The following is a 17684-nucleotide window of genomic DNA, read 5'->3' as shown; positions in this document are numbered from 1 at the left end:
GGAGCACACCTGTAATCCCAGTGATTTGGGAGGCTGAGACAGGAGAATCACAAGTTTAAAGCAAGCCTCAGCAAGTATGAGGTGCTAAGAAACTCAGTGAGCTCCTATCTCTAAGTGAAATACAAAACAAGGCTGGGGATCTGGTTGAGTACCGTGGGTTCAATCCCTAGTACCAAAACAAAAACAAAAACAAAAAACACCCCACACTTTCTGTCCTTATTCTCTTAGTTTGAAAGATAAGCCCCCATCAAGAATACACAGGTAATTATTCCCAGGGATTGTTGAAAACAGATTATCAGAATTGTCTTCCTGGTATTTGGAGGATTACTGTCATATTTCTAACTTGAGACATTTACTCAGGATGAAATTTTCTGGGAAAAAAAACACATACAAACACATATGAGAGATAATAAAGTCCCCAAATAATTCAATTTACTCTAAAATTTTGTTAAACCTTTAGAGTGTGATAAACACTGTTCTAGTTGCTGCTGATAATACAGAATGGAATAAAACCTGGCTCTGGACCATGACCATCCACTCTGGAGTAAAGGAGACAGACAGGGGCATAAAGAACTCCAAGATGAGACAGTCTGTAATAAACATGATCTTGGTAGAATAAATAATACATTATGAAAGTATCAGATAAATATACTTACAGAGGTATCATATGTAGACCATCCCTCTTTCCACACATAGGGATCAACATAGATCTAGGTATTGGTTTGTCATCCAAAATCATCTCTTGGCAAGATGGTTTTCTAGTTGATTTTAAGTCTGTTGATCTTCCTTGCTAAATTAGCACCTCTCTCTTAGAATGCTACTTCCTTTGTTGCTACTTATTCCTTCCGCAATCTCCCACAATTTTCTTGCCTATATCTACCATTATCAACATCTCCTCTTCATTCTATCATTTTATATTCTCCTTGTCCACTTTATCACGTATCTGCAATATTGTTTCCGACACAGTGCTTTCTTTTCCTGCATTATTATTCAAATTGGGAGGGAGGAGATTATTTTGAAGGAACATATTACGAGGGCAAAAATCCCCCTTGAAATAATTCATTCCATTTGGATGGCAGATCATAGAAATAAGAACAGATGAGTATCCTCCTTTGAACTTTCCATGGCTCGATTAGCAAAGGTGTTAGCCTTTCTGTTTAACAAGCCACTGACTTGAGCAGACACAGGGATTGACAGCCCTTGGCCAGTGTGATGTGGGCATATGGTACTCAATACCCACTGATGGGTAATAGAATTTCTGGTAGCATAAACACAGAGAACATAGGCAAGCACCTTCTATTTCAGAGTCAATTCTCTTAGAACTGCCTAATAGATTACTCAAATGCAGTGTCTTATTTAATCTTAGTTGCAGAACTCTGAGACAGTATAACCCTGGAACATCTACTTTTCAAAAAGAAGAGACTAAAGTTCAGTAATACCAAGTGAAATGATGGGTGCCTCTCAGCAAGTGCACAGGAGTCCTGGTCTTTGGACTCCAAATCCACCATTCTTCAAACCTAGTATCTAACTACTATGTTCTAACATTTAGAACTTGCAGGAGACATGGTATTAAATTCATTTAATAAAAACTTGATTTTGTACTCCAAAATGTCATATTTCTAACTTGAGACATTTACATTGAAAGAATTATTAGGAATTCAAACCTAATTTTTTTTTCTTTCCTGTTTCTGCTTGCAAAATATGCTCTGCTGATTTTGATGAGTACAGAACTCCTGTAAGTGGAGTTTGGCTTGTAGAAGTCATGCTTCACCAACCAAGCCCGAGGAAGTTCAAGGAATACCAGTGGAGGAAAGGGAGCTCTCCTCATTAATAAAAGCAATTAGTGCGTCCCCCAGCTGAGCAGCCGGCTAGCCCAGGGTGTTCTTGGTGCACCACAGGCATCTGAGTGCAGTCTGTTAACTGGGCAAGATGCTCTTGGCAGGAAACTAAATATTGTCATTGATTTTAATTGTCCTCACTACTTCATGACTCCTGATTCACAGCTGATTGTGCTTAAAGGGGGAATTGGTTTTTTGGAGAGAAATTCCACTGCTCATCCTAGTGAAATGGCAAAAATTGTATGCATTTTGAAAAATCACTTAATTAGATTAGACACTTAATTACTCTAAATATTAGAGCAACAAATCCCATGCCCATTGACATATTTTGGGTGCGCCATACCTGATGGGAATTCAATGCAGAAACAATAGTCAAATCATTGCTACCTTCTGTTACATCCCTGAAATCAAAATCCAAGGAGAGTAAACCCAAGCTGGGAAGATGTGAAATTCCCAGTAAGATTAAACGGGGATCTCCTAGTCACTGGGACTAAGCCATCCATGCAGTTTGGAAAACTTGCAGCATTTCTGATCTCAGACTAATTTCCTCTTATTTAGCAGAGGAGGATTTCTTTAGCCCTTTCCCATGTCAGGTAACAGACACACTCCAGTTTCTCTGTTTAAGGATGGGTTCATTGCAAATGCATATGGGAATAAGAAAAAAGGAGAGAAAAGTGTCATATCTGCCATGAACCCAGTCCTGGGTAGTGAGAACGGGAGTCACCGATGTCCAAAACACAGCAGTAGGTCTAGTTAGCCTGCAGCCACGCCAGTGACACCACATTCACTCCAGTGGCTCAGAACTCACCTCTCCTCTCCCGATGCTCACTTTGTCTCTGCTAAAGAATAACTGAACTTTATTCTTCTTTCCCTGACTCTAGAAGGCAGCTTTTACCTTCTTTTGCTTCCTTCCTGCTGCCATTTCTGTGTACCTCAAATCTCCTATGCAACTGTAGGGGGCTTTTGTCATTATTCTCATTGTTCAGCATCTTATCCTCTCTCTCCTTCCTAATCTCTATGATCCTATTTCTGATCATGTGACACCTTTGTAAAAATAATGCTTCATTTCTGCTGCAGAAATGATGGGATCTTTATCCTTCCTCTCCCTGCCTTTGAGGACACAGTAGGAGTGCAGGGGGAGAACTGACTGAGATTTTTGTCAGATAAAATGGTTTCTTCTAAAATTTCAAAGCTTGAGAAAATAATACAAGAACATGAAATGGGTAGAGGCCTATTGATCTCAGTAAGAGTTCCATGTTTGGCATATTTTGTGCCTGTGCATGACCTTGGCTCCTGCTTATTTTCTTGACTCTTTGCATTTCCTAAATATCCCATATTTTCTCTGTGTCTCCTAGAGGTATTTTTCCAGTATATTCTCTTCTCTTGTAAAACATTACAATGTAAGTTTTACGGGGCTGGGAATTTTTCTGCTTTGCTGTACTTAGTGCCTCATGCAGTGCCTGGCATACAGTGATTGTTCAATGAATGTTTATTAAATGAAGAAAGGGAATAGCAATTTCTGTTGCTTCAGTCAAATTTCCATGCTAACAGTGCAAAAAGAGCAATTAAAACATAACCCAATGTTGTCACTGAATTGAGGCTGAGGTTCGAACTAAAAAGGAGAATAAATTCTTAAAGTTTATATGGTAGTGTACTGGAGAGGAGAAAGCTATGTAGAGGGAAAGCTGTAGAGATCTATAGGAGATATCCTTTAATATTTACAAAAATGCTTATCTGTGCGTGAAATTATAGTGAGAAAAAAGGTTCCTCTGGGCACATCATAATAAAGCTTAAAAACAAGCCTTGATAGAATGAAATTGACTTGCAGGTAACTTAAACTATATTCAAGAAATTCAACACTGTTGAAAGGAACACAATGAATTCATCACAATGCTCAATAAATTTCACAATATCTAGCACAGATAAAATATCAGGCACAAAAGAAAGAAATATGATCTACATTCAGGAGGAAAAATTAGCAGAAAGAAACAAGGGGCATACTAGAATTAGCAGTCTGTAAAATATCCTATTAGAAATTGTTTAAGTAGGTAAAGGAAAACATAAAAAATGTGATAATGTGAAAAGTTGAAGATTTTCAGAAGACCCATTTTGAAATTCTAGAGATTAAAGCTAAAATATAGAAGCTAAAATATACTAGAAGAAATTAATAGATTACACACTAAAAAGAAAAGATCAGTAAGCCTGAAGGCAGCAGAAAGTATTCAAAATGAAGTAACAGTGAAAAAAAGATTAAAGAAATAACAGACAGTGTGTTGGGAGATGTTTTCATTCTAACACATGAGAGAGAGAGAAAGAGAGAGAGTTAAACTTATGAAAAATTAGTGAAAATTATAATCCCATCATCTAATAAACTTTATAAATACCAGACAAAGCAAACATTAAGAAAATCACAGTAAGACACAATATAACAAATTGTTGAGGAACTGTGATAAAAATACTTAAAGCAACCAGAAAACATGGGACATTCTATATAGATAAATGAAGATAGGATTTACATAAATTTCTCACCAGAAAGTATGTTATCCAAAAGGAAAATGTAGTAGCATTTTTTTGAGTATTGGAAGACATTATCAACCAAGAAATCTATCTGCAATAGAAATACCTTTGAAAAATAAATGCTAAATCAAGTCCTCCCTAAACTAACAAAAGATGAGAGAATTTATCATCAGCAAACTTACATTATGAGAAATGTTAAAGGAAAGGCTTTAGCCTGAAAGAAAATCGTCCTCAGGTAAAAGTTTGAGTCTTCATGAGAAATGAAGGGCAACAACTAAACAGAGCACAGAGGTGGGATGAACACTTACTCTTAAAAAGATTCTTGAATTATACACTATGCAGTATAATAGTTTTTGAATGTACTCTAATGAGTTAAAATGTATATTATAAACCTCACAGGAACCTCTAAATAACGAAACAAAGAAATGTAGATGAATCATTAGTAGACATACAACGGAATGATTTTTTAAGTTAAGAGAGCTTTTGAATTATCTTTAAGAGAAGACACTAAAAAAAAAGTAAGCCCCCCAAAAGATGGAACAAACAAGAAAGCAAATAGCAAAACTGCAGCTTTAAATCCATTTATATTGATTTGCATTACATGTAAAGGAGCCAAAAATTTAAATTGAAATGTAAAGATTGTTTAGGCCTCATTTAAAAAGATCTAACTAGATATTATTTACAAGATATATGTTATTTATAAGAAATTCATTAGAAGTCACTAGTAGTTTAGAATATGATAAAAGATATATTGTTTAAACATTAATGGAAAGCAGTATGGAGATTCCTCAGAAAATTTGGAATGAAACTACCATTTGACCTAGCTATCCTACTCCTCAGTTTATACCCAAAGGTCTTAAAAGCAGCATACTATAGAGACTCAGCCTGGTCAATGTTTATAGCAGTTCAAATCACAATAGCTAAAATATGGAACCAACCTAAGTGTCCTTCAATAGATGAATGGGTAAAGAAAATGAAGTATATTCAATGGAATGTTACTCAGCTTTAAAGAATAAAATTATGGCATTTACTGGTAAATGGATGGAGTTGGAGAATATTATGCTAAGTGAAATAAGCCAATCCCCAAAACCCAAAAGCCTAGTGTTTTCTCTGATATGTGGATGCTAATTTACAATAAGCAGGAAGAATAGAGTTACCTTAGATTAGTTAGAGCAAAGTGAAGAGAGGGGAGGGGAGGGAAGAGAAAGGATAGTAGAATGAAACAGATATTATTACCTTATGTATTTATATGACTGCATGAGTGACGTGATTCTACAACACGTACAGTCAGAAAAATGAGAAATTATACCCCATTATGTATGATATATCAAAGGGCATAAATGCATTCTATTGTCATGTATGACTACTTAAAACAAATTAAACATTTTTTTAAAAACTAGTGCTAGAGTTATAAATTAGCATAAGACAAATTCAGATCAAAGATTGTAACAGAAATAAAGGACTTTTAAATGAATTGATTTATTAAGAAGAGCCAATAATATTTAATGAATAGACACCTTGCAACAGAGCTTTAAAATTTGGTAAAGCAAAAAGTGATATAAATTAAATGTGAAGAATTTATGTTTTGATTTGGATATTTCTATACTCATTATGTAGTAATTGGGGAGACAAATGAGCAAAATATCAGACAGAGAAGACTTAAATAATCTAGCTATCAAGTTTAATTTATCATAAATCTAGATTATGCCAACAATAGAATATACAGTCTTCATGTACACATACCATAACCATTAAAATAAAAAAATGTTCTCATAAAACAAGTTTTAATGCATTTTAAAAATCAAAATCTTCCAAGTAGATATAAAAATAACAACATAAATGGAAAATCTCAAAATATTTTGCAATTAAACAGAATATTTTGTAAATAGTTTGATTCAAATTTTTGAAAGTGAGAAATTAGAAAATATTTTAACTGAACAAAAATAGAAATACAAAATATCAAAATTTGTAGAATGTAGCTGTGTTTAAACAAAATTTTATAGCATGTAATTGTTATATTAGAATATAGCTCTTAAGGGCTGGGGATATAGCTCAGTTGGTAGAGTGCTTGCCTTGCATGCACAAAGCCCTGGGTTCAATCCCCAGTACTGCCAAAAAACAAAAAGAAAAAGAGAAGCTCTAAAATCATTGATTTAAGCTTTTCCTATAAAAATCAGAACAAATTATTCTCAAAGCAAGCAGAAAGAAGGATATAATGTAGATAATAACAGCAAGCAAAGCAATAGGACATTAAAAACATAGCAAAATCAATGAAATAAAAATTAGCATTTGGAAAACATTAATAAAATTGATAGGGGCTGGGGATGTGGCTCAAGCGGTAGCGCGCTCGCCTGGCATGTGTGCGGCCCAGGTTCGATCCTCAGCACCACATACAAAGATGTTGTGTCCGCCGAAAACTAAAAAATTAATATTAAAAAAAATTCTCTCTCTCTCTCTGTCTCTCACTCTCTCTTTAAAAAAAATAAAAAAAATAAAAAATTGATAAATATCTAGCCATATGAAGAAAGAAATAGGGAGGGGGCTGAGCCTTTAACTCCATGGTAGAGTGCTTGCCTAACACGTGCCCTAGGTTTGATCCCCAGCACTGCAAAAACAAACAAATAGACAATAACATCTTTAAGAAATAGGGAGGACATATAAAGTGAAAATATCTGGAATGAAAGAAGTAGCATCACTATAGGTGTTACAGATACAAATAATATAAATAAATAGAAAACAGGAATATTCTGAAAAACTTACGGCAAATTCCACAACTTAGATTAAATGAATAAATTCCTTGAACGATATGAACATCAAAGTTCATTAAAGAAGAAACACATATCCAGGAATTAATGCTCTGGTGAGATGCAAGTGGTAAAGATTTTCTCCCATTCTTTAAACTCTAGATTCATGTTCTTGATTGTTTCCTTTGCTGAGAAGAAGCTTTTTAGTTTGATGCCATCCCATTTATTGATTCTTGGTTTTACTTCTTATGCTTTAGGAGTTTTATTGAGGAAGCCTGTTCCTGAGCAAATATGATGGAAATTTGGGCCTACTTTTTCTTCTAGGATGCACAGGGTCTCTATTCTCATGCCATGGTCCTTGATCCACTTTAAGTTTGTGCAAGGTGAAATATAGAGGTTTAATTTCAATCTACTACATATGGATTTCCAGTTTTCCCAGCACTATTTGTTGAAGAGGCTATCTTTTCTCTGATGTATGTTTATGGCACCTTTGTCTAGTATGAGATAACTGTATCTGTGGTGTGTCTCTCTGTCTTCTAATCTGTTCCATTGGTCTTTTATTCTATTTTTATGCCAATATCATGCTGTTTTTGTTACTATAGCTCTGTAGTATAATTTAAGGTCTAGTATTATGATGCTTCCTGCATTACTTTTCTCCCTAAAGATTCCTTAGACTATACAGTGCTTCTTATTTTCTTCATAATTTTCTTCATAATTGCTTTTTCTATTTCTATGAAAAACATCATTGGAATTTCAATAGGAATCACATTAAATCTGTATAGCACTTTTGGTAGTATGGACATTTTGACAATATTGATTCTGTCTATTCAAGAACATGGGGAGTCTTTCCATCTCTAAGATCTTCTTTGATTTCTTCTGTGTTTTGTAGTTTTCATTGTAGAGGTCTTTCACCTCTTTTGTTATATTAATTCCCAAGTATTTTATTTTTTGATGTTATTGTGAATGAAATAATTTTCCTGATTTCTCTTTCAGCTTATTTGCCATTGATGTATAGTAACACAATTGATTTATGAGTGCTAATTTTATATCCTGCTACTTTGCTGAATTCCTCTATGAGTGCAAGAATCTTTTTGGTGAAGGTTTTTGAGTCTTCTAAATATAGAGTCATGTTGTCAGCAAATAGGGATAGTTTGAGCTCTTCTTTTCCCATTCATTTCCTTGTAATTTCTTTTCTTTTTCTAACTGCTGTGATTAGGATTTCAAGGACTATGTTAAGTAGAAGTGGTAAAAGAGGACATCCCTGTCTTGTTCCAGATTTTAAAGGGAATGCTTCCAATTTTTCTCCATTTAGAATGATGTTGGCCTTGGGTTTAGCATATATAGCCTTTACAATGATGAGGTATGTTCCTACTATCCCTAGATTTTTCTAGTATTTTAAACATGAATGCATGCTGAATATGCAAAAAAACATAAAAAACACCAAAAAAAAAAACCTCTCAAATAACCCAATCAATAAATGCATTAATGAATTGAACAGGCACAAAAGAGGAAATACAAATGTTAAAAAAAAGTACATGAAAAAATGTTCAACATCTCTAGCAATTGGAGAAATGCAAATTAAAACTACATTGAGATTCCATTTATCTCCAGTCAGAATGGCAATTATCAACAATATGTGTAACAACAAATGTTGGTGAGGATGTGAGGAAAAAGGCTCATACATACATTGCTGGTAGGACTGCAAATTGGTACAATCACTCTGGAAAGCAGTATGGAGATTACTTAGAAAACTTGGAATGGACGAAATGTTGAGGGGAGAAGATGAGAGGGTATAGAGTTAATATATCTTAGGAAATGTGATTCTAGATAGGGAAGAGGGGCAGGAGGGAAAGGGAGGGACCAGGGGATTAGCAAGGATGGTGGAATGTGATGGACATCATTATCCAAAGTATATGTATGAAGACACAAATTGGGTGTCAACCTTCTTTATATACAAAGAGATATGAAAAAACTGTGGTATTTATGTGTAATAAGAATTGTAATGCATTCCACTGTCATGTATTTAAAAAAATAAAATAAATTAAAAAAAGAAAACTTGGAATGGAATCACCATATGACCCAGCTATCCCACTCCTCAGCTTATACCCACAGTACTTAAAATCATCATACTATAGAGATATAGCCTTATCAATGTTTATAGCAGCTCAATTTACAATAGCCAAGCTATGGAACCAACATAGGTACTCTTCAACAAATTAATGGATGAAGAACATGTGATATATATATATATATACATATAGAATATATATATATATATATATATATATATATATATATATATACACAATAGATTATTACTCAGCTATAAAAAATATATTATGGAATTTGCCAGTAAATGGATGAAAGTGGAAAATATCATGCCAGGTGAAATAAGCCAGTCCCATAAACAAAGACCAAATGTTCTGCTATGTGGATGCTAACCCATAATAAGGGAGGGTAGGAAAGGGAAGTCTAGAAGTTCATTGGATTAGACATAGGGGAATGAAGGGAAGGGAGGGGAGATGGGAATAGGAGTGACAGTAGAATGAATTAGACACAACTTTCCTATGTTCATATGTGAATACAGGACCATTGTAACTCCACATCTTGTTCAACCATAAGAAAGGGATCAAAATTATAATGGGGTGCACCTCATGTATGTATAATATGTCAAAATGCACTCTACTGACACGTATGTCTAAAAAAAATTAGAAAAAGAGAGGAAAAAAACCAGCATATTACATTTGAAATGAGAGAGTGAAAACCTGTCCCCATGTAGATAGAAATATAAATTTTTAAAATTAAAAAAGGACAAAAATTCTTAGCTGAATATTTTGAATTTTTACTAAAAATTTTTGAATGCAAAAAAAACAAAGAAAGAAATGTATAACAGGAATACCATACATATATTTATACATATAATAAGTAAATTGAATCCATAACTTAAAATCTTTCCAAAAAGAAAACAATAGGCCCAGATGTCTTTCCTGGTAAATTCCATCAAATATTTAAAAAAAAATAAAACTAAACCCAACAGCATCAAATAATTTCAAAATAAATTAATCTGTCCTAGGTCAAAGCTCAGTGATATTTATCAGAAATTAAAAACAACCAGAAACTAACATGGTAAAAAGTCACAATGTCTGGATCCATTAAAAAATTGGGGGAATTAAAAGAATTAAAATGATCCATAGGAGAGAAAAAAAAAACCTATCAAACGGTTAGAGAACTGAGGGTTTCAATTATCAGATAGGAGACTAGAACATGCATTATAACTTTCTATATTCAAAAAGGTAAGTGACACTTAAGATATTTAAGGAAGAATTAAATTAACCTCCTAGATAATATAAGCTAAAATGTGAGATTTTTTTTAAATGCAGTGGATAAGATAAAAGGCAGAGAAGCAAAGATTAGTGAACTTGAAGACCCAGCAGTAGAAACCATCCAAGACAAAATACAGAAGGAAAGAGAAAAAAGTCCTGAATAATGCATCAGCGACCTATGAAATTGCTTCAAGTGGTCTAAATAGATATGTACTTTGAGTCCCTGATGGAAAGGAAATAAGAAAAATATCCCAAAAGAATTCACCATTTTTGAAAACTATACATTGATAGGTCCTGAAGAAACTCAATAAACCTCTAGCCCTGCTTAACAGAAAATGAGAGAGGATGTTGAAGTGGTTGCCTGCATTTATACCTTCATGAAGGTTCTGGGGTACCCACTGAATTCAGTGGGTAAAGAATGGTGGTTTCAACAGACTTCACCATTTCACTTTTCCCATGGAGATTTCCCTAAAGGGAGGCATGTCCTTGTTAACCAAGGAGTATGTATACTGGGGAATGGGATAAACCTTAAAACAACATGGAACTCTGGGCATTGTTTATGAATAAATACTGATTTCAAAGGATCCAGAAAATCACTGTTTGGTACCCATTCAAGCATATGTTATGGTTAGATATGGTGTCCCCCAAAAGCTCACGTGTGAGACAATGCAAGAAGGGAAATGATCGGGTTAGAGCCTTAACCTAATCAGCTAATTAATCCCTGATGAGATTAAATGAGTGGTGACTGAAGGCTTGTGGGGTGTGGCTGGAGAAAGTGGTTCATTGGGGATGTGGCTATGGGGTCTACATTTTGTATCTGGAGAGTGGGGTCTCTTTCTCTCTGCTTCTTGATCATAGCGTGAGCTGTTTCCCTCTGCCATACTCTTCTGCGGTGGTGTTCAACCTCACCTGGAGCCCCATGAATGAGCTGGCTGTATATAGACAGAGACCCTGGAATCTGTAAGCCCTCAAATAAAACTTTTCCTCCTCTACAGTTGTTCTGATAGTGTCTTTTAGTCACAACAGTGAAAAAAAAACAAACTATAATAGTGTATATGGCAGGTGATAAGTAATGTTTGACTAAATTTGCTTTGTGAAAAGCATAGTGGAATTTCAGTGATTATTCCTCCACTTAGTGTATAAATTAAATGTTCACCTTTAATAACAAAAGAAGAAAAAATTAGTTATTGGTTCTTTTTTTTAAAAAAACAGCTTTATCGAGATATAATATACCAACTAAAATTATACAGTTCGATGATCTTAATGTATCTGCAGAGTGTTGCTGCCATCACCATAAACAATTTTGCACATTTTATCACTTCTAAGAGAAGCCCATACCTTTATCTATTATATCAAATCCCTCCATTGTCCCAGCTGTAAGAATCTCCTAGTCTATTTTCTGCCTTTGGATTTGCCCATTCTGACCATTTCATATGAATGAAGCCATAATAGTGGTCTTTTGTATCTAACCTCTTTCACTTAGTGTAATGTTTTCAAAGTTCAGAAATGCATCCCTTTTCGTGGCCAAGTACTACTCTAGTGCATGTATATTCTATTTATCCATCAGTTGAGAGATATATGGTTTATTTCTACCTTGTGCTATTATGAATGAAACTGCTAAAAACATTTATGTCAAAAGTTTTGAGTGAATGTACATTTTCATTATTTGGGGGTATATCCCTAGGAGTAGATTTGTGTCAAATGGTATGTTTAACTTTTTGAGAAACTTCCAGACTATTATTCAATGGTGACTGCACTATTTTATTTTACCAGTTGTGTATTTTGCCACTTTCTCACTAATACCTGTTATCAACTATTTTTTGTTGTTGAAGCTATTCTAGTTGGTGAGGGCGAGAAGTGTTATCTCATTATGATTTGTATTTGCATTTCCTTGATAAATAATGATGGTGAACATCTTTTCATGTACTTATGAGTCATTTGTATATCCTTTTTGTCTCTAAGACCTTTTTAAATATTATTCTTTGTCTTTTTATTATTTATATGTAAGCTCTTTGGCTCTTTGATCCTGATTAAGGACATTTTTTTCAGAATGGCCAATGGAATTCCTTTGGTGCTAGCATTGTTTATTGAAGTAGTTAAAAAAAAGAATTCAACACCCTGAGAAATTCACAGAGCTTAGGAATATCATCAAATACTGAAAAGAAACAAAGGTATAGAATCTTCACCTATTTTCATTTAATTATCTATCTGGATAGTACAAAATAGGTTTCCCTTACAGTGTGAGGGAGGACCACTGAACACAGTATACCTCCAACTGGATCTGACCTGGCAGATGTGGTCATGTTTGGTGAACACCAGATACACAATTTTCAAAAAATATTTTTTTTAGTTGTTGATAGACCTTTATTTTATTTATTTATATGCGGTGCTGAGAATCAAACCCAGTGCCTCACACATGCCAGGCAAGTGCGCTACCGCTGAGCCTCAGCCCCAGCCCCCAGATATGCAATTTTTTAATCTTTGTTTATACTTTTTATTTCTTTTGTTCTCAGTTATCAAGGAACAAAAAAAGTTGGCTTTCATTTGACAGAGGTTTAAGTCAGGGATATGTCAACCTTCTAATTCTGTACTTCAGTTAAATCAATCGGAACTTTGGCTCTCTCAGTCTAACGTTTTGATGACACCATGCTGAACAGGACTTTGAAAACAAGCATCTTCAATACTGTAAATGACTTTGCAATAGGTAAGAGATGAATTTCCTAGTGGAACTGGGCGTTCCAAGAGCATCAGCATCATCTTTTCTCTTCCAACTAAGCTATGTGGTCTTAGTTGGATTTTGGAAACAATATAAACTGTATTTGTATTTGGAACTTAAGAAATCTTCTGGAAAAACAACCACCACCACAAAACCTCTGTTTGTTTTGAGACTAGAGCAAGAGGAAGTTCTGAGTAGGTCTAGTCTATGATATTCAACTTGTATTACCGGGCGGATCCAATGTTGTCTGAAGTGTGTGTGCTGTGGGTAGTCTATGGAAGGCCTCCATAGGGTTATCTCAGAAGACTCATATTTTTAGAACAAAGTATGCCCTTTTGCAAGCATGTACTATTCTTTCAAGCAGTTCTGCACTGGCTCAGTGGGTTCTTTCGCTTTCTGTCAGAAGAATCAGATAATGGCACAACTAAGAAAAATACAAGACTATTTTTTTTTATTATCCAGCATAAGGCAGGGCTGCAAATGGAAATTAGGAGTACCAGGGTGACTCCAGTTTTTATACAGGGTACCTAGAGACCCAGACTCTTGATGCCTTCACTTGCAGAGGAGTTGTTTTAGTTGGGTCTGTTCTTTTCTTCATCATGCCACTTCACATGACATGTGTCTCATTGCCATCTTAAGTCTGTACCCAGGGGTGTGCTTTTGTACTAAGTCCATGGGGCAAAGGTAAATGTAGGTTACTTTAGTGACTATTGTATGAATGTGGTTGCCTCTCTCTGCCTGAAATTTGCTTCTTATCATTTGGGGAAAATTCCCTAATATTATTTTCAGAACAGGGCACACTATTGTCCTGTTTCAGTGGATCTGATTCTGGTGACCTTGCCTTGTCTAGCTCTAGCTTCTTGGTATTTCTGCTGACCGCATAGTCTCAGAAGGCTGAGCTGACTCCTTAACCTCCTGTCTCTAGATGAATATGCTACCTACAAAGCCTTGAAGAAAGGTCCATTTTTTAACTCCTTACTTTCTGGCATGTTTGATGACTCTATCAGACTCAGAGCTGGCTTACCTGTCTTGGTTCCTGACTCCTTCTGTATTTTAGTCAGCATGCACATCTGGGACCCCTTGGTCTGGTGTTTTAGTACCTAAGCAAGGAATGCTTTTCCCAGGAATCACAGAATGGATACGACCAAGTTAGGAAGCTGAGAATACTGCTTGGGTACCTGGAGCCAACTTCCATTAGAAATTCAATTGATGTTTTAATTATCAATGAACCTTTCCAACTGGGGTTCTTGCCAAATGTAAGGACTAAAGCAAGGGAGGATAGAAGTCCTGAATTTAACTCATGATAATTTCAGAAACAAGGACTATATCTGCTACCTATACTCCCTTCCTTAATGGTAAATAAATGTATTTATGTATTTTGAACTGACTTGCTTCATCTTTCCTTTTCATCTGTCTTTCTACTGAACATCGGAAATGGCAGGTGAATATTGTGATGGGGTTGAATGAGTGAACTATGAAGAGTCAATGAGTGGCCAGAGACCCTCAGCCAGTGCTGAGCTGAGGAATTCATAAGAATCTAAATGAATAAGGAAGGGGTAAGCAGTTTACTGAAATGTGAGGACAGTGGCATCATAGAGATAATGCATTTTTTTAAAAAAAATTTCATGTAAGTTTGGGGACAAGAGTGTAAGTGATCATGATGGGAGTTAACTGCAGCCAGCATCTGTCATGTTTCTAGTTGCTGGTGCCCCAATCCCCTCTTTCAATGGCTCCTCCATCTCCTTTTGGAGTACCCTTCCTTTGTGTGTGATGATGAATGGAGCTCTGGGCCAACTCCCATTGCAGAGAATCCTGGGGGCAGCCTGGCCCATCCCCTACCTGACTAACCAAGAAGTGAACATTTAATATAGGGTCAGTGCATGAACCTGGGCCCCTTGAATCATGAAGCAAACCATTTAAAGTTGTAAGAGATGACCGAAGGTCATTTCACAGTGGCCACTGAACAACGTGTCAGAGACATCTGGCTCCTGCTACACTACACCTCCTGTGCCTCTTGCTGTCTATCTGCTTTCTGTATTGCTTTATTTACAGTTCTACATTCTGATTCCTTAAGGGAGAGAATATAATTGGGTTGGCCAGCCACCATCTAGCAAGAAATGCCCCCGTAGGGTTCATGTCATGACATTCAGGCCACTGGCCGACATTTTCATTTTGTTTCAGGGTGAAGGATCTAGCTGTAGTCTCGCTCATTTCTTTGGCAGAGTCACACACCACCAAGTCGCATGACCCATAAGGACTTCTAAGAGAAGCGTCCTGCAGCTTGTGAGGAAGGGTGATTTGCTGAGGTCCTCTGAATTTCTCAGAAAAGGGCAGCATAACTGGCCTGCATCTTGTGTGGCCTCCTCGGAGCAACAAAAAATGTTCTAAGGATTTTACTTTCTGAGTCAGTGAATTCTAGCTGCTATAAAACCCTCACATGGTGGCCTCTGAGAGCTTTTACAAACATACTCTGGGAGAATCACAACTAAAGTTCAATCCTCTCTCTCCTTACCTTCTTAAGAAGGCTTATTACCTACGGTTTAAAAAGCTCCAGTTCCAGCCCAGGGGCTGTAGGTCACTGCTCCCTGGTTTTGTAGGGCACTACACAAAGCTACCAATTGTATCCTCTGCCCTTGAAAGGAAAGCAGGGAGAGCAAACTAGACCCTTATGAACTGGGAGAACTTAGACAAGGAGCCAAACAGCCTCGCAGAACCTCCATTGCTGTGGGTGATCAGGACGATGGGTTGGGTGTTTTGTTCTTTCTCGGAAGTGATTGCTTGTCAGAGTGATGACGAATATCGGTGAAGCCCTTTTACTTTAATTGTGGTGCTGGAATCTCAACTAGCCTGCCTGCTGCTAGTTGCCATTCATGTTCATTATAGATGTTGCAAATCAGACAGTCCCTCTGTGGGTGTCTGGCAAGGGTGCAGAAAGCAAAGACTGCTAAAATCTACAGAGTTAAGCCATTAGAGGAACTGCAACACTAAGCCACAGAGTCTCCATCTTCTTTTCTTTATGGGATGAAACATTGAAAACATTAAAAAGGCTCCCCCAAACATTAAAAAGGGAAACACTAAAACACAATGTTCATCTCTCAGCATAACAGGAATAAACCGCTCACAGGAAATTCGTTGGTGAATATTAACTGTGACCTAGAAAAATACAACCATGGTAATGTCTTCTCATACACGTGTAGCAAAAAATCTCCTTCTTTTCTAGTCCTCTCTGTCATGTCTCAAACAGGGCCAAAGGGATCTAGCTTAATAACATGCAAGAAGTGACCAGTATCTGTGGGGAAGAGTAGTCCTGCTTGGTGGGTTTCCTTGGGAAGAACCTGGAGGACCTAAAGTTGGGCTCCAAGACTCCTAGGACCTGAGGAGCCCCAAAGAGCCCCCACCCCCTACCACCCAGTGCATTGGGGAATCTCAGAAGAAGGCACTAGAAGATATTTAGGGCTGGGAGAGGAAGGTAGAGGCTGAAACGGTGAAGAGGAGGAAGACACAGGCTCACTTGAGGTTGACTTCCTGTGGACTGATAGGCAACTCCATGCAAAAACAAAACAGCAAAGCAAAATAACCACCTGCAAGATGATTTTATCCAGTTTAGCAAAGTGCAGAGGAACCTTGTATGCATACTTGCAGGTCTTCTTTTAGTGAAGGAGTGGCTGGATTATGGGCATCAATGCATTATGGGCATACCTGAAGGATTGTGTGCATTTTGCTCACCTTTTCTTGGCTCCCTATTAGGGAATTTAAATACAACTTATATTGCAAAAAGGCCCTGGAGGAGGGATCCAATAGCCATGTACTCACTGGGATCTTTCATGTTGCAAAGAACATAGGTACCATCAAGTTATTACCTCTCACCAGGTAGAGATACATTCTATAGAAATAACATCAAATAAGGAGGAAACGAGGCTCTCTCTGAAGTTATTCAGCCAGGCAGCACAGAGAATTAGAGCAGTAGTCATCACCATTCAAGATATAACTATAAATTATAGTTAAGTGTCCTCACAGTGGCCCCAAAGCAATTCTGGCATTTGTCTCCTTATAGAGAAGTATTTTTGCTTTTGCTGTAGGGCCATGTTTGAGACATAGCTACTCTAATTCTTAATCTCTAATATTTGTATTGCTACCTGACTTTGGTGGGATAGGTACAGATGGTAAGAAGATCCTATTTGGAACCTTTTTGCACAGGAAGATCCAATAATTGCTGCTAAGTGAATTTATCTGGGGCTTAAGGAAGAGTATCCAGCAGACACGTCTCGTTCTCATCCCTTCTTGCCTAGTCTGTCCTCTCTCCTGCTACTTCCTAAGTACTGAGTACTGAGCCCACTCCTCTAACTCTCTCGTTGCAGAGAAGCTACCCCTGAACCTAATACCAAAGCACAGGGATATACCTGTAACCCTTCCCTAAAGATGCCATTCTGCAATGGATGAATGAATGCATCCTCCCCGAATTCGTATGTTGGAATCCTAACAGGTCATGAGGGGGAAGCCCTCATAACTGGGCAATAGGTGCCTGAGAGAGCTTCCTTGCCCTTTC

At 36.7% G+C, this 17684-nt stretch overlaps 1 non-coding gene across 1 annotated transcript; it reads left to right on the top strand.

Annotated features, from left to right (window-relative positions):
* Window positions 1–6396: 6396 nt before the first annotated feature.
* Window positions 6397–6469, top strand: Trnaa-ugc (transfer RNA alanine (anticodon UGC)). Its single transcript has one exon. It is a non-coding gene; the product is annotated as a tRNA-Ala (tRNA).
* Window positions 6470–17684: the final 11215 nt, after the last annotated feature.

Source organism: Marmota monax, unplaced genomic scaffold, assembly GCF_021218885.2.
Source record: "Marmota monax isolate L192 unplaced genomic scaffold, Marmota_monax_Labrador192_F-V1.1 WCK01_AAM20220418_F8-fsc00011, whole genome shotgun sequence".
In the NCBI taxonomy this organism is placed as follows: Eukaryota; Metazoa; Chordata; class Mammalia; order Rodentia; family Sciuridae; genus Marmota; species Marmota monax.
The sequence above is the reverse complement of the archived record's forward strand: the minus strand, read 5'-3'. Positions and strand labels throughout refer to the sequence as shown.